The sequence below is a fragment of the Amblyraja radiata genome, unplaced genomic scaffold (genome assembly GCF_010909765.2).
Source record: "Amblyraja radiata isolate CabotCenter1 unplaced genomic scaffold, sAmbRad1.1.pri scaffold_446_ctg1, whole genome shotgun sequence".
Classification (NCBI taxonomy): Eukaryota; Metazoa; Chordata; class Chondrichthyes; order Rajiformes; family Rajidae; genus Amblyraja; species Amblyraja radiata.
In genome coordinates, this window is record NW_022630543.1 from 59287 (window position 1) to 82450 (window position 23164).

The 23164-nt window shown below is 44.2% G+C and overlaps 2 long non-coding RNA genes across 2 annotated transcripts; one reads left to right on the forward strand and one right to left on the reverse strand.

Annotated features, from left to right (window-relative positions):
* Positions 1–541: 541 nt before the first annotated feature.
* Positions 542–9349, reverse strand: LOC116969969. The gene is made up of 3 exons (XR_004410976.1): positions 9314–9349; positions 9111–9114; positions 542–553 (listed from the first exon to the last, which is right to left on the reverse strand). It is a non-coding gene; the product is annotated as an uncharacterized LOC116969969 (long non-coding RNA).
* Positions 850–9177, forward strand: LOC116969970. Its single transcript, XR_004410977.1, has 3 exons — positions 850–860; positions 2334–2340; positions 9137–9177. It is a non-coding gene; the product is annotated as an uncharacterized LOC116969970 (long non-coding RNA).
* Positions 9350–23164: the final 13815 nt, after the last annotated feature.

Genomic DNA, 23164 nt, shown 5'->3' on the forward strand with positions numbered 1-23164 from the left:
GGGTTTAGATTTGTTTAGAGGGCTTTAGAGGTGTTTAGAGTGATTTAGAGAGTTTTAGAGGGGTTTAGAGAAGTTTAGAGGGGTTTAGAGAGTTTTAGAGGGGTCTATAGGAATTTAGCGGGCTTTAGTGGTTTAAAGGTGTTTACAGGGCTTTAGATGGGTTTAGAGCGGTGAAGATGGGTTTAGAGTGGTTAAGAGAGGTTTAGAGGTGGGTAGAGGGGTTTCGATTGGGTTAGAGGGGTTTAGAGGTGTGTAGAGGGGTTTAGAGGTGGGTAGAGGGGTTCGGAGGGGCTTAGAGGGGCTTAGGTTTAAAGGTGTTTAGAGGGGGTTCGAATGATTTAGAGGGGTTTCGAAGGATTTAGAGGGGGTTAGAGGGTTTCGAAAGGTTTCGAGGGGTTTAGAGGGGATTAGAGGTATTTAGATGTGTTTGTAGGGGATTAGAGGGGTTTCCAGGTGATTCATGGGGTTTAGAGGGGTATAGAGTGTTCTGCAGGGGTTTAGAGGGGTTTAGTTGTTTAGATGGATTTAGAGGGCTTTAGAGGTGTTTAGAGGGCTTTAGATGGGTTTAGAGCGCTTTAGATGGCTTTAGAGGGGTTTCGAGGGGTGTAGAGGTGTTTACAGCGGTATAGAAACATAGAAAATAGGTGCAGGAGTAGGCCATTCGGCCCTTCGAGCCTGCACCGCCATTCGATATGATCATGGCTGATCATCCAACTCAGTATCCTGTACCTGCCTTCTCTCCATACCCCCTGATCCTTTTAGCCACAAGGGCCACATCTAACTCCCTCTTAAATATAGCCAATGAACTGGCCTCAACTACCTTCTGCGGGAGAGAATTCCACAGATTCACCACTCTCTGTGTGAAAAAGGTTTTCCTCATCTCGGTCCTAAAAGATTTCCCCTTTATCCTTAAACTGTGACCCCTTGTTCTGGACTTCACCAACATCGGGAACAATCTTCCTGCATCTAGCCTGTCCAACCCCTTAAGAATTTTGTACGTTTCTATAAGATCCCCCCTCAATCTTCTAAATTCTAGCGAGTACAAACCGAGTCTATCCAGTCTTTCTTCATATGAAAGTCCTGACATCCCAGTAATCAATCTGGTGAACCTTCTCTGTACTCCCTCTATGGCAAGAATGTATTTCCTCAGATTAGGAGACCAAAACTGTACGCAATACTCCAGGTGTGGTCTCACCAGGACCCTGTACAACTGCAGTAGAACCTCCCTGCTCCTATACTCAAATCCTTTTGCTATGAATGCTAACATACCATTCACCTTCTTCACTGCCTGCTGCACCTGCATGCCTACTTTTAATGACTGGTGTACCATGACACCCAGGTCTCGTTGCATCTCCCCCTTTCCTAATCGGCCACCATTCAGATAATAATCTACTTTCCTGTTTTTGCCACCAACGTGGATAACCTCACAATTATCCACATTATACTGCATCTGCCATGCATTTGCCCACTCACCCAGCCTATCCAAGTCACCTTGCAGCCTCCTACCATCCTCCTCACAGCTAACACTGCTCCCCAGCTTCGTGTCATCCGCAAACTTGGAGATGTTGCATTCAATTCCCTCGTCCAAATCATTAATATATATCGTAAATAGCTGGGGTCCCAGAACTGAGCCTTGTGGTACCCCACTAGTCACTGCCTGCCATTGTGAAAAGGACCCGTTTACTCCTACTCTTTGCTTCCTGTCTGCCAGCCAGTTCTCTATCCACATCAATACTGAAACCCCAATACCGTATGCTTTAAGTTTGTATATTAATCTCTTATGTGGGACCTTGTCGAAAGCCTTCTGAAAGTCCAGATATAACACTACCGCTCCCTTATCCACTCTACTAGTTACATCCTCGAAAAATTCTATAAGATTCGTCAGACATGATTTACCCTTCATAAATCCATGCTGACTTTGTCCAATGATTTCACCACTTTCCAAATGTGCTGCTATCCCATCTTTAATAACTGATTCTAGCAGTTTCCCCACTACTGACGTTAGACTAACTGGTCTGTAATTCCCCGTTTTCTCTCTCCCTCCCTTTTTAAAAAGTGGTGTTACATTAGCTACCCTCCAATCCTCAGGAACTACTCCAGAATCTAAGGAGTTTTGAACTCTTCTAATGCATCCACTATTTCTGGGGCTACTTCCTTAAGTACTCTAGGATGCAGCCTATCTGGCCCTGGGGATTTATCGGCCTTTAATCCATTCAATTTACCTAACACCACTTCCCGGCTAACCTGGATTTCACTCAGTTCCTCCATCTCATTTGACCCCCGGTCCCCTGCTATTTCCGGCAGATTATTTATGTCTTCCTTAGTGAAGACAGAACCAAAGTAGTTATTCAATTGGTCTGCCATGTCCTTGTTCCCCATGATCAATTCACCCGTTTCTGACTGCAAGGGACCTACATTTGTTTTAGATAATCTTTTTCTCTTCACATATCTATAAAAGCTTTTGCAGTCAGTTTTTATGTTCCCTGACAGTTTTCTTTCATAATCAATTTTCCCTTTCCTAACTAAGCCCTTTGTCCTCCTCTGCTGGTCTCTGAATTTCTCCCAGTCCTCTGGTAGGCTGCTTTTTCTGGCTAATTTGTACGCTTCATCTTTTGTTTTGATACTATCCCTGATTTCCCTTGTTATCCACGGATGCACTACCTTCCCTGATTTCTTTTTTTGCCAAACTGGGATGAACAATTGTTGTAGTTCATCCATGCAGTCTTTAAATGCCTTCCATTGCATATCCACCGTCAACCCATTAAGAATCAATCGCCAGTCTATCTTGGCCAATTCACGTCTCATACCCTCAAAGTTACCTTTCTTTAAGTTCAGGACCCTTGTTTCTGAATTAACGATGTCACCCTCCATCCTAATGAAGAACTCAACCATATTATGGTCACTCTTGCCCAAGGGGCCACGCACAACAAGACTGCTAACTAACCCTTCCTCATTACTCAATACCCAGTCTAGAATAGCCTGCTCTCTCGTTGGTTCCTCTACATGTTGGTTTAGAAAACTATCCCGCATACATTCCAAGAAATCCTCTTCCTCAGACCCTTGCCAATTTGATTCACCCAATCTATATGTAGATTGAAGTCACCCATTATAACTGTTTTACCTTTGTTGCACGCATTTCTAATTTCCTGTTTGATGCCATCCCCAACTCCACTACTACTGTTAGGTGGCCTGTACACAACTCCCACTAGCGTTTTCTGCCCCTTAGTGCTTCGCAGCTCTACCCATATCGATTCCACATCCTCAAAGCTAATGTCCTTCCTTTCTGTGGTTAGTGTGGTATTGTGTGGTTAGAGGGTTTTAGAGGGGTTTCAATGGTTTCCAGGTGTTTAGAAGTGTTTAGAAGGGTTTGGATGTGTTTAGAGTGGGTTTGGAGGTGTTTCAAGGGCTTTACGGAGCTTTAGAGGGGATTAATATGGGTTTCTGAATGGTTTAGAGCGGTTAGAGGCGTTTAGAGGGCTTTGATGGGTTTCGAGGTGGTTAGAGTGGTTTATAGAGTTTTAGAGGGGTTTAAAGAGGTTTAGAAGGGTTTAGAGTGGTTTAGGAGGGTTTAGAGGGGTTAAACGGGTTTAGAGGGCTTTAGAGGGGTTTATGAGGGGTTTATGTGGGTAAAGGAGTTAGAGGGGGTTAGAGGGGTTGAGATGGGTTTAGAAGGGTTTAACCAGAAAACCATATAACAATTACAGCACAGAAAACAGGCCATCTCGGCCCTTCAAATCCGTGCCGAACACTTATTTTCCCCTTGTCCCATCTACCTGCACTCAGACCATACCATTCCTTTCCCGTCCATATACCTATCCAATTTATTTTCAAATGATAAATTCGAACCTGCCTCCACCACTTCCACTGGAACCTCATTCCACACACTACCACTCTCTGAGTAAAGACGTTCCCCCTCATGTTACCCCTAAACTTCTGTCCCTTAATTCTCAAGTCATGTCCTCTTGTTTGAATCTTCCCTACTCTCAATGGGAAAAGCTTATCCACGTGAACTCTGTCTAACCCTCTCATCATTTTGAAGACCTCTATCAAGTCACCCCTCTATCTGCGCTCCAAAGAATAAAGACCTAACTTGTTCAACCTTTCTCTGTAACTTAGTTGCTGAAACCCAGGCAACATTCTAGTAAAGCTCCTCTGTACTCTCTCTATTTTGTTGACATCCTTCCTATAATTAGGGGACCAAAATTGTACACCATACGCCAGAATTGGCCTCACCAATGCCTTGTACAATTTTAACATTACATCCCAACTTCTATACTCAATGCTCTGATTTATAAAGGCCAGCACACCAAAAGCTTTATTTACCACCCTATCTACATGAGATTCCACCTTCAGGGAACTATGCACAGTTATTCCTAGATCCCTCTGTTCAGCTGCATTCCTCAATTGGCTACCATTTACCATGTGCGTCCTATTTTGATTTGTCCTGCCAAGATGTAGCACCTCACACTTATCAGCATTAAACTCCATCTGTTATATTTCAGCCCACTCTTCCAAATGGCCTAAATCTCTCTGTAGACTTTGAAAATCTACTTCATTATCCACAACACCACCTATCTTAGTATAATCTGCATACCCCTCTAGAACACTCTAAACCCCTCTAAACCCCTTTAAACTCCTGGAAATCCCTCCAATCCCCTACAAACACCTATAAATACCTCTAAATCCTTAGAAACCCCTCGAAACCCCTCTATATCCTTCCATCACTCTCGAATCCCCTCTAACCCCTTCTAAGCCCCTCTCAGGCCGTCCGAACCCCTCTAAAAACGTCTAAGCCCCTTTGAACATCTCAACCCATCTAAACCCCTCTAAAACACTCTTACCCCCTCTATCCCTTCTAAACCCCCTCCAAACCCCTCCAAATCCCTCTAAACCCTTCGAAACCAATCTAAAACTATTTAAACCACTCCAAACACCTTGAAACCCCTCAAAACCCCTCTAAACCCCTCTAAACCCCTCTAACCCCTCTAAGCCACTCTAACCCCCTCTAAACTACTCTAAACCCCTTAACCGCTCTAAACCGTTCTTAACCGCTCTAAACGCCTCTAAAGCTGCCTAAACACCTTTAAACCCATATAAACCCTTCTAAACCCCTCTAGCCCCCTCTAAACGCCTCCAATGCCCTCTAAACCCCTCAACCGCGCTCTAAACCCCTAAAAAAACCTCTAAACATCTCGAACACCCTCTAAACCCCTATAACCCCATCTAAACCACTCTAAACCCCTTCTAAGACTATAAACCTCTCTAAATCACTCGAAACGCTTCGAAACCACTCGAAACCCCTTTAGATCATTCGCAACCCTTCTAAACCATTCTAAGCCCCTCGGAACCCCTCTAAACAAGTCTAGGCCCCTTTAAATATCTCTAAACCCCTCTAAGACCCTCTAATCCCATCTAAACCCCTCTAAACCACTCTACCCCCTCTAGCCCCCTCTAAACCCTTACAACGCCCTCTAAACCCATCGAAACCTCTCTAAACCCCTTGAAAACTCTCTAAACCACTCTAAATGCCTTTAAACCCCTTTAAGCCCTCTAAACACCTCTAAACCCCTCTAACCAATCTAAGCCACCCTAAACCCATCTACACCCCTCTAAACCAAACTAACTGCTCTAAACCACCCTAACCCCCTCTAAACCACTCCAAACCCCTCGAAAACCCTCTAAAACCCTCGAACACCATACCTCCCTAAACACCTCTAAACCCCTCTAAACCCCTCTAAACCCCTCTAAAGCACTCCAAACCTTTCTAAACCCAATCTAAACACTTCTAAATCCCTCTACACCCCTCGAAACCACTCTAATTCCTTCGAAACCATTCGAAACCCCTCTAAACACTTCTAAGCCACTCTAACCGCCATTACGCACCTCGAAATCCCTTAACCCTCTAAACCCCTCTAACCCGCTCTAAATCCCTCTAAATACCTATAAAAAACTCTAAAGCCCTCTAAACCCCTTTAAACCCTCTAAGGCCCTCTAAACATCTCTAAACACCTCTAAACCTTTCTAAGCCCCTCTGAACAGCGCTAAACAGTTGTAAGCCCCTCTAAACCGCTCTAACCCCTTCTAAACCAATCTAAAACTCTTTAAACCACTCTAAACACCTCTCAATCTTTCTAAACCACTTTAAACCGCTCTAAACCTCTCTCAACCCCTCTAAATCCATCTAAAACCCTTTAAAGCCCTCTAAACTAATCTAAACCCCCTCTAAACACCTCTAACCACATCTAAACCCAGATGCTGCAACACCCGCTTCTAAACCCTTCTAAATACTTCTAAGGCACTCTAAGCACATCTGAACCCATCTAAACACCTTGAAGCACCTCTAAACCCCTCTAACCCCCTCTAAACCCATCTAAACCCCTCTAAAACCCTCCAAAGCCCTCCTAACACCTCTAACCCCCTCTATCCCCCTCTAAACCCCTCTAAGCCCCTCTAACCGCACTATTCTCCTCTAAACCCCTCTACAGCCCTCCAACCCCCTCTAAAGCCCACTAAACCCCTCTAAACCACAATAAAGCCCTCAAAACACCTCTAAAGCCCTCTAAACCCCTCTAGCCCCCTCTAAAGCACTCTAAACACTTCTAAACCCATCTAAACACTTCTAAATCCATCGAAACCCCTCGAACCCATTCGAAACCCCTCTAAACCACTCTAAATCATTCGAAACCCTTCTAAGCCACTCTAAACACTTCTAAGCCCCTCTAAGCCACTCTGAACAGCTCTAAACAGCTGTAAGCCCCTCCAAACACCTCTAACCCCCTCTAAACGCCTCTACGCACCTTGAAATCCCTCTTAACCCCTCTAAACCCCTCTAAACCCCTCTAAATACCTTTAAGCCACTAAATCCCTCTATACCGCTTTAAACCCCTATAAACCCTCTAATGCCCACTAAACACCTCTAAACACCCCTAAAACCCTCTAAGCCCCTCTAAACTGCTCTAAACAGTTGTATGCCCCTCCAAGCCCCTACAAACCCCTCTAACCCCGTCTAGCGACCGCTACCCACCTCGAAATCCCTCTAAACCCCTATAATCCCCTCTAATGCTCTAATCTCTCTAAATCCTTCTAAACACCTTTGAACCCCTCGAAACCCCTTTGAACCCCTCTAAACACTCTAAAGCCCTCTGAGCCCCTGTAAACACCTTTAATCCCCTCAAAACCCCTCGAAACCCCTCGAAACCCTTCAAAACCAATCTAAAACTCTTTAAACCACTCTAAACACCTCTAAACCCCTCTAAACCATTCTCAACCCCTCTAAACCACTCTAAACCGCTCTAAACCTCCCTAAACCCCTCTAAATCCATCTAAAACCCTTTAAAGTCCTCTAAACACATCTAACCCCCCCCCCCCCACCCTAAACACGTCTACGCACATCTAAACCCAGATGCTGCAGCACCCGCTGATTTTCTTCTAAACCCATCAAAACACTTCTAAGGCACTCTAAGCACATCTGAACCTATCTAAACACCTTGAAACACCTCTAAACCCCTCTAAACCCATCCAACCCCCTCTAAAACCGTCTAAAGCCCTCTAAACACCTCTAAAGCCCTCTAAACCCCGCTAACCCCCCCCCCCTAAAGCACTCTAAACACTTCTAAACCCATCTAAACACTTCTAAATCCCTCGAAACCCCTCGAAAACATTCAAAACCCCTCTAAACCACTCTAAATCATTCGAAACCCTTCTAAGCCCCTCTAAACACTTCTAAGCCCCCTCTAAGCCACTCTGAACAGCTCTAAACAATTTTCCATGTGATAAAATTTTCTCCCAACTGACATTTTTGCAATACTGTGAAAATATATTTCCATTCTACTTGGTCAAATGCTTTTTCTGCATCTAATGAAATAATTGATGTCTTCTTTATCGTTCTGTGTGAGTGCATTATGTTAAAAAAGGCATCTCAAATTGTTAAACAAGTGTCTGTTGGGTATAAACCCAGTTTGATCCGAGTGTATTAATTTATTAACGTATTTACTTAATCTTCTTGCCAAAGTTTTAGGTAATATTTTCTGATCTGTATTTAGCAGGGCAGTTGCTCTATATGATCCCGGGTCTTCCAGATCTTTATCTTTTTGGGGTATAAGTGCGATAGGTGATTCAGCTAATGTTTGTGGTAATGTCTGTTCTTTAAATGCGTATGTATAAACGTTGTATAAACACGGGGAAATTACCTCGTAAAATCTTTTATAAAATTAGTTACTAAACCCGTCCTTTTCAACTTTTCTCAACTGGCGTGCTAGACGTTTGTGTGGTTTGTCGCCGAATTCAAAATTTTCTTGTTTAGTAATTGGAAATAGTCTGATAACTCTTGCAGAGAGAATTTAATTTAGCTTAAATTTTAATACTGCTATCTTATTATGTTTATCCATAGTCGGATCTATTGCGTTTTCTGAGTCAAGTTGTCTGATCTGTTCTTCTAGTTGCAATTGTTCCATCCTATTATTTTTGTTTTGATATGCTTGATATGAAATGATAGAACCTCTAATAAAAGCCTTAAAATATTCCCATAATAATGAGGGCGAAATACCTGGAGTATCATTGGTCTCAAAAAAGTTCCATCTGTTCTTTTAAATATTTACAACAGTCTGGGTTATTTAGTATTTGAGGATTAAACCTCCAGAACGAGTTTATATTAAACATTCCTTCTAGTTTTAAGGAGAAGATTAACGGGGAATGATCGGAAATAGTACTATTAGGGTATATGTTTTTTTTAATTGATTTTTTCTCAAGCAAAGTGGCTGCTCTTCCACTCTGTCTCCCGCTTCTCAAATTAGAAAAAAAACACCCTCGTAAATCTTCTCTGCACACATTCTGGCTTCATGTCACTGTGGCGCCACCTGGTGGTCAGACCACTTGCTGTCGAACCCTTGTCAGTTGTTACGAGGACTGTCACGTGATGTCATGTGTTAAGGGGAGTGTCCTGCTACATCAGCAGATCTTACCTTGAGATCATCAGTCAACATGTAGAGGAGCACGAGTCAAAACCCTCTGCAGCAGCAGCAATGACTCTTATGTTAGAGAGTCCCAAACTCACATGCATATTAAACTTATCTTGCTAATAAAGTAACCGTTTGATAAAAATCCGCAATAACATGTCTCAATGATTACCGCCCTGTAGCACTCACTCCCATAATGATGAGGTGCTTCGAGAGGCTGGTCAGGGACTATATTACCTCCAGACTCTCCTCCACACTTGAACCGTTCCAGCTTGCTTACAGGCCAAACCGCTCCACAGAGGACGCCATATCCTCTGTACTCCACCTGAGCCTGGCACATCTAGAGGAGAAGAACACACATGTGCGAATGCTGTTCGTGGACTTTAGTTCAGCGTTCAATACAATCATCCCTCAGCACTTGGTAAGCAAACTTGGTCCATTGGGCCTCAGCAACCCCCTGTGTAATTGGCTACTGGACTTCCTCACTGACAGACCCTAGTCAGTGCAGGTTGGAAACAACACCTCCAACATCATCTCTCTGAGCACCTGTTCCCCTCAGGGCTGTGTCCTGAGTCCACTGCTGTTTACCCTGATGGCCCACGACTGTTGTGCCAGGTTTAGTACAAACCACATCATGAAGTACGCAGATGACACAACAGTGGTGGGCCTTATTCGGGACGACAATGAGCTGGCTTACAGGAGGAGGTGAAACAACTGGTGGACTGGTGCAACACGTACAATCTGATCCTGAATGTTGACAAAACAAAGGAGGTCATCATTGACTTCAGGAAAAACCGGCACAGTCACACACCACTACACATTAATGGCATCGATGTGGAGTTGGTCAGTAGCACAAGTTCCTGGGGGTGCAGATCACGAACAGTCTGACCTGGTCAAATAACATCACATCAATAGTTAAGAGAGCGCAGCAGCATTTACACTTTCTGCACCGGATGAGAAGAGCTCACCTCCCCCATCCCATCCTCACCACTTTCTACAGGGCCACCATAGAGAGCATTTTGACCAGCTGCATCTCTGTCTGGTTTGGGGACTGCGAAGCCTCCAACTGAAAGTCCGTGCAGAGAGTGGTGAGGACGGCTGAAAAAATCATCGGGACTTCTCTTCCTTCAATCCGGGACATTGCGAGCAAACGTTGCTTGTCCAAGGCCAACAGCATTATAAAAGACCTCACACATGTCCATCATGGACTGTTCACTCTGCCGCCCTCGGGCAAAAGGTATCGCAGTATAAGGAGCAGAATGGCCAGGTTTTGCAACAGCTTCTTCCCCCGAGCCATCAGACTCATGAATTCCATATAATGTGCCACCACTATTATCTATTTTATCTTTTTATCTAATTTATCTTTTTATCTATTTAATCCTTTTGTTATTTTACGTTGCACGGTGAGCCAGATGCAACAAAATTTTGTTCAGACTTGCATTTGTTAGTGTATTTTTGTATGCTAATAAAGTCTTTGATTGATTGATCACAAAGTTTGGACTCGCTACATCATTTTTCTTAAAGCAGGGTGATCAAAATTGAACACAATACCCCAAATGTGATTTCACCAATGTCTAATACCATATTGTCCCAATTTCTGTACAGATAAAGGCCAGCTTCATTTTCAGAGTGAATGGTAGGTCTCTGGGGAGCGTTGGTAGACCGGAAGGATCGATAAATACATGCACAGTTCCCTTAAACTGGTGTCATAAGTAGATAAGTTGGTAAACAATGCTTTTGGTACATTGGCCTTCTTCAGACAGGGTATTGAATATAAAAGTTGGAATGTTCTGTCCAACTTGTGCAGGACATTTGTGAAGCCACATTTGAGTATTGTGTTCAGTCTTAGTTACAGAGAAAAGCTTTTTGTTGCATGCTAAACATTCAGGGAAAAGAGTATATGTGAATACAAACAAGCTGACCACAGTGTCTGGACATGGGATAAATGGACTAGCATTTAGTGCAAGATAATGTCCAGTCAAGTTGATTAAAGGTGGTAGGTGATGACTCTGCTCTAGTTGGTTACAGGACGGTTCAGTTGCCTGATTACAGCTGGGAAGAAACTGTCGCTGAATCTCAAAGAGTCATAGTCAAAGAGTGGTACAGCGTGGAAACTGACCCTTCAGCCCAAACTGCCCACATCGGTCAACATGTGCCATCTACATTAGTCGCACTTGCCTGCGATTGCCCATTTCTCTCTAAACCTGTGTCACCCGTGTATCTGTTTAACTGTATTTATACATTGTCCAGCCAATAGATTACGTTTTTAATATTCGTTGCCCAATAATAGTATAAGAAGTTGGGGACATGGATTGTTCACTCTGCTGCCCTCGGGCAAAAGGTATCGCAGTATAAGGAGCAGAACGGCCAGGTTTTGCAACAGCTGCTTCCCCCGAGCCATCAGACTCTTGAATTCCATATAATGTGCCGCCACAAAGCTGGGTGGCAGTGTGAACTGCGAGGAGGATGCTAGGAGGTTGCAGGGTGACTTGGACAGTTGAGTGAGTGGCCAGATGCGTGGCAGATGCAGTATCATGTAGATCAATGTGAAGTTATGCACTTTGCCAGCAAGAACAAGGAAGCAGATCATTATCTCAAAGGTGTCTGATTAGGAAAATGTGAAGTGCAACAAGACCAGGATATCCTTGTACACCAGTCACTGAAAGTAAACATGCAGGTACAGCAGGCAGTGAAGAAAGCTATTTACAATATATTTATAATATATATCAATGATTTAGATGAAGGAAGAAGCTAATGGTATGTAAGCCTTCATAGCGAGAGGATTTCAGTACAGGAGTAAAGAGGTCCTTCTGCAGTTGTACAGGGCCCTGGTGAGACCACAACTGGAGTATTATGTGCAGTTTTGGTCTCCTAATAGGAGGAATGACATCCTTGCTATTGAGGCAGTGCAGCGTAGGCTCACGAGGTTAATCCCCGGAATGGTGGGACTGTCATATGTGGAAAGTTTTGAAAGACTGGACTTGTATTTACTGGAATTTAGATGGATGAGAAGGAGTCTTTAGAAACATATAAACTTATAAAAGGACTGGACAAGCTAGATGCAGGGAAATGTTGTTCGAATGTTGGGGGAGTCCAGAACCAGGGGCCACAGTCTAAGAAAAAAGGGTAGGGCATTTAAAACTGAGATGAGAAAAAACTTTTTATACCCAGAGAACTGTGAATTTGTGGAATTCCCTGCTACAGAAGGCAGTAGAGGCCAATTCACTGGATGAATTTAAAAGAGAGTTAGATAGAGCTCTAGCGGCTAGCGGAATCAAGGGATATGGGGAGAAAGCAGGCACGGGTTACTGATTGTGGGTGATCAGCCATGATCACAACGAAGGGTGGTGCAGGCTCAAAGAGCCAAATGGCCTCCTCCTGCACCTATTTTCTTTGTTTCTATGTCTTAGACACCACTAAATCCAGAATTGCCTTATCTCTGGTAGGCTCCAGTACATGTTACTCTAGGAATCCATCTCAGAGGGCCTCTACAAACTCCCTTTCTTGGGGTCCAGAACGAACCTGATTTTCCCAGTCTACTTGCATATTGAAATCTCCCATAACCACAGAGGTTACATACACCTTTGTTACTGATGTAAATTGCACCCTATATCCAGGCCATTGTTTGGGGACCTGCAGATAACCCCCATTAGTGTCTTAAGGTACATGACAAATCAAAGCCTGCACTCATGGCCAAGGAGCCCACAATGGTCCATTGTTAGCAGTGGAGGACGTGATAACGAAGGGATACAAACATTGAAACTAGCTGGACGACTAGGGTGAGAGAGGGATGGAGAGAGAGGGAACACAAGGGTTACTTGAAATTAGAGATATTCACACCGAAGATAGACACAAAATACTGGAGTAACTCAGCGGGACTAGCAACATCTCTGAAAAGAAGGAATGGGTGACGTTTCAGATCGAGACCCTGAATGTAGTCAGACTAATCAGACTAGTCAGGATAAAGGGAAATGAGAGATAGAGACTGATGGAGAGAGATATAAAACAACTGAATGAAAGTTATGTAAAAAAGTAATAATGTAAGAGGAAACAGGCCATTGTTAGCTGTTTGCGAGGCGAGAACGAGAACCTGGTGCGACTTGGGTGGGGGTGGGATGGAGAGAGAAAGGGAGTGCAGGGGTTACTTGAAGTTAGAGAAAACACAATCATACCACTGCTCCCCAAGCAAAATATGAGATGCTGTTCCTCCAATTTGCGATTAGCCTCACTCTGACAGTGGTGGGGGACTACGAGTATCTCCACCTCTTTCTGCCTTCCACAGAGACCATTCCCCTGGTTAACTCATCCTTCCCACCCAAACCACCTCCTCCCCAGGTATCTTCCCTTGCAACCACAGGAAATGCAACACCTGTCCTTATACCTCCTCCCTTGACTCTGTCCAGGGACCCCGGCAGACCTTTCAGGTTAAGCAGAGGTTCACTTGCACCTCCTCAAACATCATCTACTGTATACGCTGTTCAAAATGTCGACTCTTATACATCGGGGAGACCAAATGTAGACTGGGCGATCGTATCGCTGAACACATTAGCTCAGTCCGCCTGGACCTACCTGATCTCCCAGTTGCTAAACACTTCAATTCCCCTACCCATTGCCACACTGACATTTCTGTCTTAGGTCTCCTCCAGTTATCTGGCACCTCACCCACGTCAAACAATGATTCATTGAGAGCAATAAGGTGGATAAATCCACAATGTCTGATGGGATCTGTTCCAGGTTATTGGGCAAGACATGAGAGGTAATTGTAGAGGACTGGTGAGCAGCCAATATTGTTCCATTGTTTATATAGAAAGTGAGTAACGATAATACTTTAAATTGAAGGCCAGTGAGTTTTACGCCACTGGTAGGGAAGCTATTCAGGAGAGGATTTTATTCGTACTTAGAAGGAAGAGGGAGAATTAGGGAGAATTAGCACAGTTTACAGCTGGTCATATTTTACTCATTCGATTGAGTTTTTGATGATGTGATGAAGGATTGGATGTTGTCTAAATGGATTTTAGTTAGACATTTGATAAAGTCCCTTATTCTAGGCTGATCCAGAAGATTAGTGCTCAGGGTGCAGGGTGGCTCGATTCAGAAATAGCTTATTCATAGGTGCTGGTGGTGGATGAGTGTTATTCTGGCTGGACGTCTATGATCAGTGGAGTTCTGTGCTGGACCTCTGTAAAAAATACACATCACTTGGATGTAAATGTAGACGGGTTAAATGCAATAAGTTTGCAAACTACAAACATGGTGGTGTTATGGACAGTGAGGAAAGCTGTCAGTGAGATATAAATCAGTTATGGATATGGGGAGAGAATTTGCAGATGAAGCTTACTCTGAGCAAGTGTGCGATGTATAGTCAAGTGTGTTTATTAATCATATTTACAGGCAACAGAACAATAATTCTTACTTCCAGCAGAATAACTGGTTTATAACCACAGTGTTAATAAAGATATTGAACATTACAAAATCAATGTTAAACCCTAATATTAGTGCAAATAGCCAAATGTCCTTAGTACATAAAAGGTAGAATAGTGCGGCACAGTACGGCTCTTTGGCCACAAACATTATGGGCCAAATGGTCTGTTCCTGTGCTGTACGGTTCCAAATTCTACAGAAATGGATTGAGAAATGGTAGATGGAGTTTAATCCAAGCATGTGAGAGGTGTGCACATTGTGAGGTCGTATGTAAGGGAAAATATACAATGAATGGCATGATCCTTGACAGCAATGCTGTACAAAGGCATCTGGGGTCAAAGTCCATACCTCTGTATGTGGCAACACAAGGAGATAGAGTGGTAAAGGCTGAAAGGGTATGCTTGTTTCATGGGTCACGGCATTGAGCCAGGAAGCCAAAAGTCAGGAAGTCATGATGGAGTTTTGCATGATTTTGTTTAGACCGCTTTTGTTGTATTGTTGTGTAGTTCTGGTCGCCCCATTACAGGAGCAATGCAGAAGCTTTGGAGAGGATGCAGAGGTGGTTTATCAGAATAGTGCCTGAATTAGAGGGTTTTTAGCTACAGGGAGAGGGTGCAGAGGGGTTTTGCCAGAATGCTCTGTATTAGAGGGTTTCAGCTACAGGAACAGGTTGGACAGACGTGGATTGTTTTCTCTGGATGCCAGAGGTTGCGGGAAGACCTGATAGTAGCGATGTTACAATACTTACCTTGAGCGGCGCTGCAGTTCCGCCACTGGCCGTGTGCGCGACTTTGGCGCCTTTGAGGGGGGAGGGGGGGGGGGGGATTAAAATGCCATTTTCTCCTGCCTGTCCAAGATATATTTTCTCGTGCTGCTAGCTGATGCAGAAAAATCGTTCCGACTTCCGTTCTCGGAAGTTTTCAAAAAATCGTGGGACAATTTAATTGCTGGAGTAAAATAAAAAAGCTACTTCTAATGCCCTCAACGCCTACAATGGGACGGATCTCACCTAGGGGACAAAACATAATGTAAGTTGTTTATTTTACATGTAAACTTGCTTCTTAGGATGACTTTAATCCAAATTTAATTTGCGAAACTGTGATTTTGGCCCCATACAAACCGGCAGTGTTTTTCCTGCCGATATGGGGTTCAAATTCACTGCACCCGCAACTTTCCAATCGATCGCGTTCCACAAAAACCCACTCGCAAGATGATTTAAATGGCCATAAATTTACGGGAATTAAACATTAAATTCCTTCCATTTGGCCTATAAATTCATGACAATGAGATTTAAAAATCATGTTATATTGTGAATTTTTGTGTGAATGTTATTTGGACACTTAGGCTATTTAAAAATGTTAACCTTTTCTTAAGAAATGGATAGATGTTTAGATCTCGTAATTGAATTTTGTAATTAGCTACAATTAGGTAACTAACTAATTATATGCTTTAATTTTAAGTCATCCAAGTAAGATTGTTTCATATTTGTTTCAGAATGCTTCAATCTATAATAACTGAAAATGTCATTCAGTTCTCTTAATTTTTAAGAAAGTTATGGGCTTTTGACTGTCCTCGATCACAGCTTTTGAGTTAAGTCAATGGAAAAGCAATAGGGAACAAGATGCTAATTTCAGTATGAAAATGGCCATAACCTTTTTAATACTGAAGATATGAAAGTGAATTAGGTGTCAAATTAAACTTCTTTTTATGCTTTATCTGATGGGATAAATTGCAGACTTGGTTTTTAAAATCTCAAAATTTTGTAACATTGCTACTGATAGAAGTTTATAAAATGATGAGAGGCAAAGATAGGGTAGACAGTCATAACCTATTTGCCTGGATAGAGAAATCAACAAAAAGAGGGCACAGCTTCAAGATGAGAGGAGCAAATTTAAGATAAGTACAGGACTAATTTTTTTACACAGGTGGCGGTGTCAGGAAGTCACTGCTGAGGTTGGTAGATGAAACAGGTATAACCGTGGCATTTAAGAGGCATATGGATGTGCAGCGAATAGAGATACATGGATGATGTGCAAGCAGATGTTTCACCCTTGGCATCATGTTCAGCATAGATTGTGGGCCGAAGGGCCTGCTCTAGTGTTGTACTGTTCTATGCTCTGTAACAATGACTCACTGTGTTTGCAGTTACCTGCTGCCGACTGTCTCCACTTCTCTCAGTTGCGCTGACTGCTTCTGTTTTTGCATGAATATCCTCCATCAATATTTGTATTTCCAGACGAGACAAATTTGGAATCATTGGGACTCAGCAGATGACACTTTCACACTTTTGAATATCATCTTTGTGAGTCACAGAAGGATGTCCAGAAAGGGGATAGCTTTAGTGTTAGCTTGGGGAAAAAGAAAAAAACTCATCTTTGAAATGGATGGCATAACATTGAGGTAAAAACTGGGAATAGTGTTCACACTGCCCCCTTCTCTCCCCACAGCCCTGTATCACTCCCACACTAAGCCCACTGCCCTGTATCAATCCCAGGTTTATCTTGTGGAAAGGGGTACAATCACAAAATGAGGTATAGAATGACTCATCAAGTCCTGTTTGTATCACTTCCTTGTATCTGCATCCTAACTATAACAGGGTTACCAGGATGATCACAATACACCTAACGCTGCCTCACCAACTGCTGAAGGAGACAAGACCACTCACTTCCTTCTGTGGCAGAGAATCCCACTAATTCACAACTCTGGATGAGGAAGTCTCAGTCTCATCTCAGTGCTCGGCAAAGAGACATTTCAGGTAACATATTTTTAGTGAAGGTTTTTTTAGCTGTATGAGGCCATTTATTGAAACATATAAGATTATTAAGGGTTTGGACATGTTTGAGGCAGGAAACATGTTTCCAATGCTGGGAGAGTCCAGAACCAGGGGCCATTGTTTAATAATAAGGTCATTTAGAACAAAGATGAGGAAATACTTTTACACACAGAGTTATGAATAGACAATAGACAATAGGTGCATGAGTAGGCCATTCGGCCCTTCCAGCCAGCACCGCCATTCAATGTGATCATGGCTGATCATCAACAATCAGTACCCCGTTCCTGCCTTCTCCCCATATCCCCTGACTCCACTATCTTCAAGAGTGGATTGGCAGTGGAGGCCAATTCTCTGGAGGCTTTCAAGAGAGAGATAGATAGAGCTTTTAAAGATAGCAGAGTCGAGGGCTATGGGGAGAAGGCAGGAACGGGTGACTGGTTGTTGATGATCATAGCAATGTCTATTGTCTATTTCATGAATTATATATCTTTTGGGGGTTATTTTACTGCTTATGTGTTAGAAAAATTCTAAGCTTATGTTATGTAAACTACCAACAGAAAGCTTGAGAATCGCTTTCAATTTATTGAAAATGCGTTGCCCCCTGAACCCCCACTGAGGGGCTGCCCCTGGACCCCGCCGGGGGGCTAGCCAGCCTGTCATAGAACAACCCCATTGAAGAAGATAACAGTGTTACCCAGACCTCGTTGCTGGTTGCGAAGGGGCCCACATAACAGTTCAAGCTCAGGGCCCCAGAAATGTAGGCCCGCCACTGGTCACAGGCCTCATGTCCAAGCAACAACCTTCTACCATCACCATGATGAAGACAATTCTCTATCCAGACGGCTAGCTCCCTCTCGACCCGTCATCTAACTTTCCAGAGCAGTAAACTATGCTAAACCTTATCAAAAGCCTTTCTGAAATCCATGTAGACAATATCTACAGCCTTGCCCTCGTCAGGCTTTTTGGTTACCTCTTCAAAGAACTCCATCAAATTCATGAGACATGATCTCATGTACAAAACCATGCTGACTAAGGATCTGCCTTGCCTTATCTGTAACCATTTGATGGCTAATAGAACAGTGGTCGCTGGTCCCAAAAGGCTCGCCCACTGACATTTCAGTCACTTTCCTTGTCCAAATTACCTGAGTGGAGGGCCCTATACATATTGGTTAACAAAACTTTCCTCAACACATTTGGTAAATTCCACACTATCTAAGCCTTTGGCACGATGACAACCCAGCCTATATTGGGGAACTTAAAATCCCCAACTACGACAACCCTAACATTCACAGCTGTCTGCAATTTCCCGGCATATTTGTTCCTCTAATTCCCGTTGACTATTTGGGGACCCCAGTTATTTACAAAATATATTGACGATTTAGACGAGGGAATTAAATGTGACATCTCCAAGTTTACAGTTGACACAAAGCTGGGTGGCAGTGTGAGCTGCGAGGAGGACGCTATTAGGCTACAGGGTGACTTGGATAGGTCGGGTGAGTGGGCAGATGCATGGCAGATGCAGTACAATGTGGATAAATGTGAGGTTATCCACTTATTTATTTATTTTTTTAATCACAAATATTTCTTCAAATATTAAAATAAAATATATACATTGCTGTAAAAAACAAAACAGAATCCACCACCATAATACACAACAACAGATAAACTATTATACAACTATCTTACACTCCTTGTCAAGGATGCATTCAACCCCCCACGATGCCCAGCAGTCAGTGGGTAGTCCCTCTCTAACCCCACCTGGGCGCAGACGTGAGCATGGAAAAGGGGCAGCCAGCCGGCTCGGGCAGGAAGCCGGCTCGGGCAGGAAGCCGGCTCGGGCAGGAAGCCGGCTCGGGCAGGAAGCCGGCTCGGGCAGAGCCCTCTTCCGCCTGGCGCCGTGACTCGCGGATGGCCAGCTTGGCCAGGCCCAGGAGCAACCCAACCAGGACATCTTCAGCCCTACCCTCTCCCCTATGCACAGGGTGCCCAAAGATGAGGATGGTGGGTGTGAAGTGCAGCCAGAAGGCAAGGAGCAGCCCCTTTAGGTGTTGGAACAAGGGCTGCAACCTCACACACTCCATATACATGTGGTACACAGACTCTTCCAGCCCACAACAGTGGCAGGTGGCTGGCGAGTCTGTGAACCGCGAAAGAAACAGGTTGCAAGAGACTCCTCGATACAGCACCCTCCAAAGCAGGTCCCCGGTGTAGAGGGGGAGAATCCCTGCGTAGAGGGACCCCACTGGGGGGCCCCCTCGCGACCAAAAGGTAACACCAACCGCCACTTAGTATCTGGATGGTGGACCAGGGCGAGGAAATGCAGGGTGTAGAGGAGATAGCCAGGTTATCCACTTTGGTGGCAGGAACAGGATTATTATCTGAATGATCTCATCCCCCTCGCAATCTACTTCAACCCCACCTGGGCAGCACCAGCTGTCCTGCCTGTGTCAGAGATAGGATGCAGAGTTTAATTAGTTTGCATAGTGACCAAGATGGCAGAACACCGCTAACCTATCATGGATCCTGTAATTTAGAGCAATTCACACAGAGATTCCCAACTCCAGCTGGAGATCCTCATTCCCATGAGATGTGAAGGGCTTCCACACTTGAACCTACTTCTCCATTCCGGTCAACAAATCCAACACCTCTTCCAGCAGATGTTGGGACTGCAGAGCAGACGGCTGAACCTGGTCCAACTTCTTGTGACTGAGGACACCATGAAGTGTCAAACACTCCCAGAGCTCCAGACACAGAATAAAAGGACGTACCTTTAGAAAATAAACGAGAAGGAACAATGAAGATGGGTGTGAAAAATTGCAGCAGGATCTTGATTGATTGGACAGGTGGGTTGAGGAATGGTTGATGGAGTTTAATCATGTGAGGTTTTGCATTTTGGGAAGTCTAACATGGGCAGGAACTACACAGTGAATGGTAGGCCTCTGGGTAGTGTTGTGGAGCAGAAGGAGTTAGGAGTGCACGTGCATGGTTCCTTGAATGAGTCACAGGTAGATCGAGTGGTTAAATAGACTTTCAGGCCTGTTCTAGTGTTGTACTGTTCTATGCTCTGTAACAATGACTCACTGTGTTTGCAGTTACCTGCTGCCGACTGTCTCCACTTCTCTCAGTTGCGCTGACTGCTTCTGTTTTTGCATGAATATCCTCCATCAATATTTGGATTTCCAGACGAGACAAATTTGGAATCATTGGGACTCAGCAGATGACACTTTCACACTTTTGAATATCATCTTTGTGAGTCACAGAAGGATGTCCAGAAAGGGGATAGCTTTAGTGTTAGCTTGGGGAAAAAGAAAAAAACTCATCTTTGAAATGGATGGCATAATATTGAGATAAAAACTGGGATTAGTGTTCACACTGCCCCCTTCTCTCCCCACAGCCCTGTATCAATCCCAGGTTTATCTTGTGGACAGGGGTACAATCAGTAAACGAGGTATAGAATGACTCATCAAGTCTTGTTTGTATCACTTCCTTGTATCTGCATCCTAACTATAACAGGGTAACCAGGATGATCACAATACACCTAACGCTGCCTCACCAACGTCTGGTGCTGCTGAAGGAGACAAGACCACTGCCTTCTGTGGCAGAGAATTCCACAAATTCACAACTCTGGGTGAGGAAGTCTCAGTCTCATCTCAGTGCTAGGCAAAGGTAACATATTTTTCGTGAAGGTTTTTTTAGCCGTATGAAGCCATTTATTGAACCATATAAGATTATTAAGGGTTTGGACATGTTAGAGGCAGGAAACATGTTTCCAATGCTGGGAGAGTCCAGAACCAGGGGCCACTGTTTAAGAATAAGGTCATTTAGAACAAAGATGAGGAAATACTTTTACACACAGTTATGAATAGACAATAGACAATAGGTGCATGAGTAGGCCATTCGGCCCTTCCAGCCAGCACCGCCATTCAATGTGATCATGGCTGATCAACAATCAGTACCCCGTTCCTGCCTTCTCCCAATATCACCTGACTCTGCCATCTTCAAGAGTGGATTGGCAGTGGAGGCCAATTCTCTGGAGGCTTTCAAGAGAGAGATAGATAGAGCTCTTAAAGATAGCAGAGTCGAGGGCTATGGGGAGAAGGCAGGAACGGGTGACTGGTTGTTAATTATCATAGCAATGTCTATTGTCTATTTCATGAATTATATATCTTTTGGGGGTTATTTTACTGCTTATGTGTTAGACGACAACCCTAACATTCACAGCTGTCTGCAAAATCCCGGCATATTTGTTCCTCTAATTCCCGTTGACTATTTGGGGGCTCCATTTATTTACAAAATATATTGATGATTTAGACGTGGGAATTAAATGTGACATCTCCAAGTTTACAGTTGACACAAAGCTGGGTGGCAGTGTGAGCTGCGAGGAGGATGCTATTAGGCTACAGGGTGATTTGAATAGGTCGGGTGAGTGGGCAGATGCATGGCAGATGCAGTACAATGTGGATAAATATGAGGTTATCCACTTATTTATTTATTTTTTTAATCACAAATATTTCTTCAAATATTAAAATAAAATATATACATTACTGTAAAAAACAAAACAGAATCCACCACCATAATACACGACAACAGATAAATTATTATACAAGTACCTTACACTCCTTGTCAAGGATGCATTCAACCCCCCTGTGGTGCCCAACGGTACCGGAAATCCCCCAGGGTGCCCGTGGACAGCGCGTAGTCCCTCTCTAACACCACCCGGGCGCGGACATAACCCCGGTAAAGGGGCAGGCAGCCGGCTCGGGCAGAGCTCTCGTCCGCCTGGCGCCGTGACTCGCGGATGGCCAGCTTGGCCAGGCCCAGGAGCAACCCAACCAGGACATCTTCAGCCCTACCCTCTCCCCTACGCACAGGGTGTCCAAAGATGAGGATGGTGGGTGTGAAGTGCAGCCAGAAGGCAAGGAGCAGCTCCTTTAGGTGTTGGAACAGGGGCTGCAACCTCACACACTCCATATACACGTGGTACACAGACTCTTCCAGCCCACAATAGTGGCAGGCGGCTGGCAAGTCTGTGAACCGCGAGAGAAACGGGTTGCAGGGGACTCCTCAGTGCAGTGCCCTCCACCGCAGGTCCCCGGTGTAGAGGGGGAGAGTCCCTGCATAGAGGGACCCCACTGGGGGGCCCCCTCGCGACCCAAAGGCAACACCAACCACCACTTAGATGGTGGACCAGGGCGAGGAAATGCAGGATGTGGAGGAGAAGGCCAGGTTATCCACTTTGGTGGCAAGAACAGGATTATTATCTGAATGGTGTTAGATTAGGAAAAGGGGAGGTGCAACGAGACTTACGTGTGCATCAGTCACTGAAAGTAAGCATGCAGGTACAGCAGATAGTGAAGAAAGCTAGTGGCATGTTGGCCTTCATTGCGAGAGGATTTGAGTTTAGGAGCAAGGATATTCTACTGCAGTTGTACAGGGCCCTGGTGAGACCACACCTGGAATATTGTGTGCAGTTTCGACTCCTAATTTGAGGAAGGACATTATTGCTATTGAGGGAGTGCAGTGTAGGTTCACCAGGTTCATTCTCAGGATGGCGGGACTGACATATGATGAAAGAATGGGTCAACTGGGCTTGTATTCACTGGAATTTAGAAGGATAAGAGGGGATCTTATAGAAACATATAACATTCTTAATGGATTGGAAAGGCTAGATGCTGGAAAAAATTTCCCGGTGTTGGGGGAGTCCAGAACCAGGGGTCACAGTTTAAGAATAAGGACTGAGATGAGGAAAAACCTTTTCACCCAGTGAGTTGTGAATCTGTGGAATTCTCTGCCACAGAAGGCAATGGAGGTCAATTTACAGGACGTTTTCAAGAGAGGGCTAAAAGAATCAAGGGATATGGGGAAAGAGCAGGAACGGGGTACTGATTTTAGATGATCAGCCATTATCATATTGAATGATGGTGCTGGCTCGAAGGGCCGAATGGCCTACTCCTGCACCTATTTTTCTATGTTTCTATGTTTTCTGTGAATTCCAGCCTCCTGCCTGCCTCAGTCC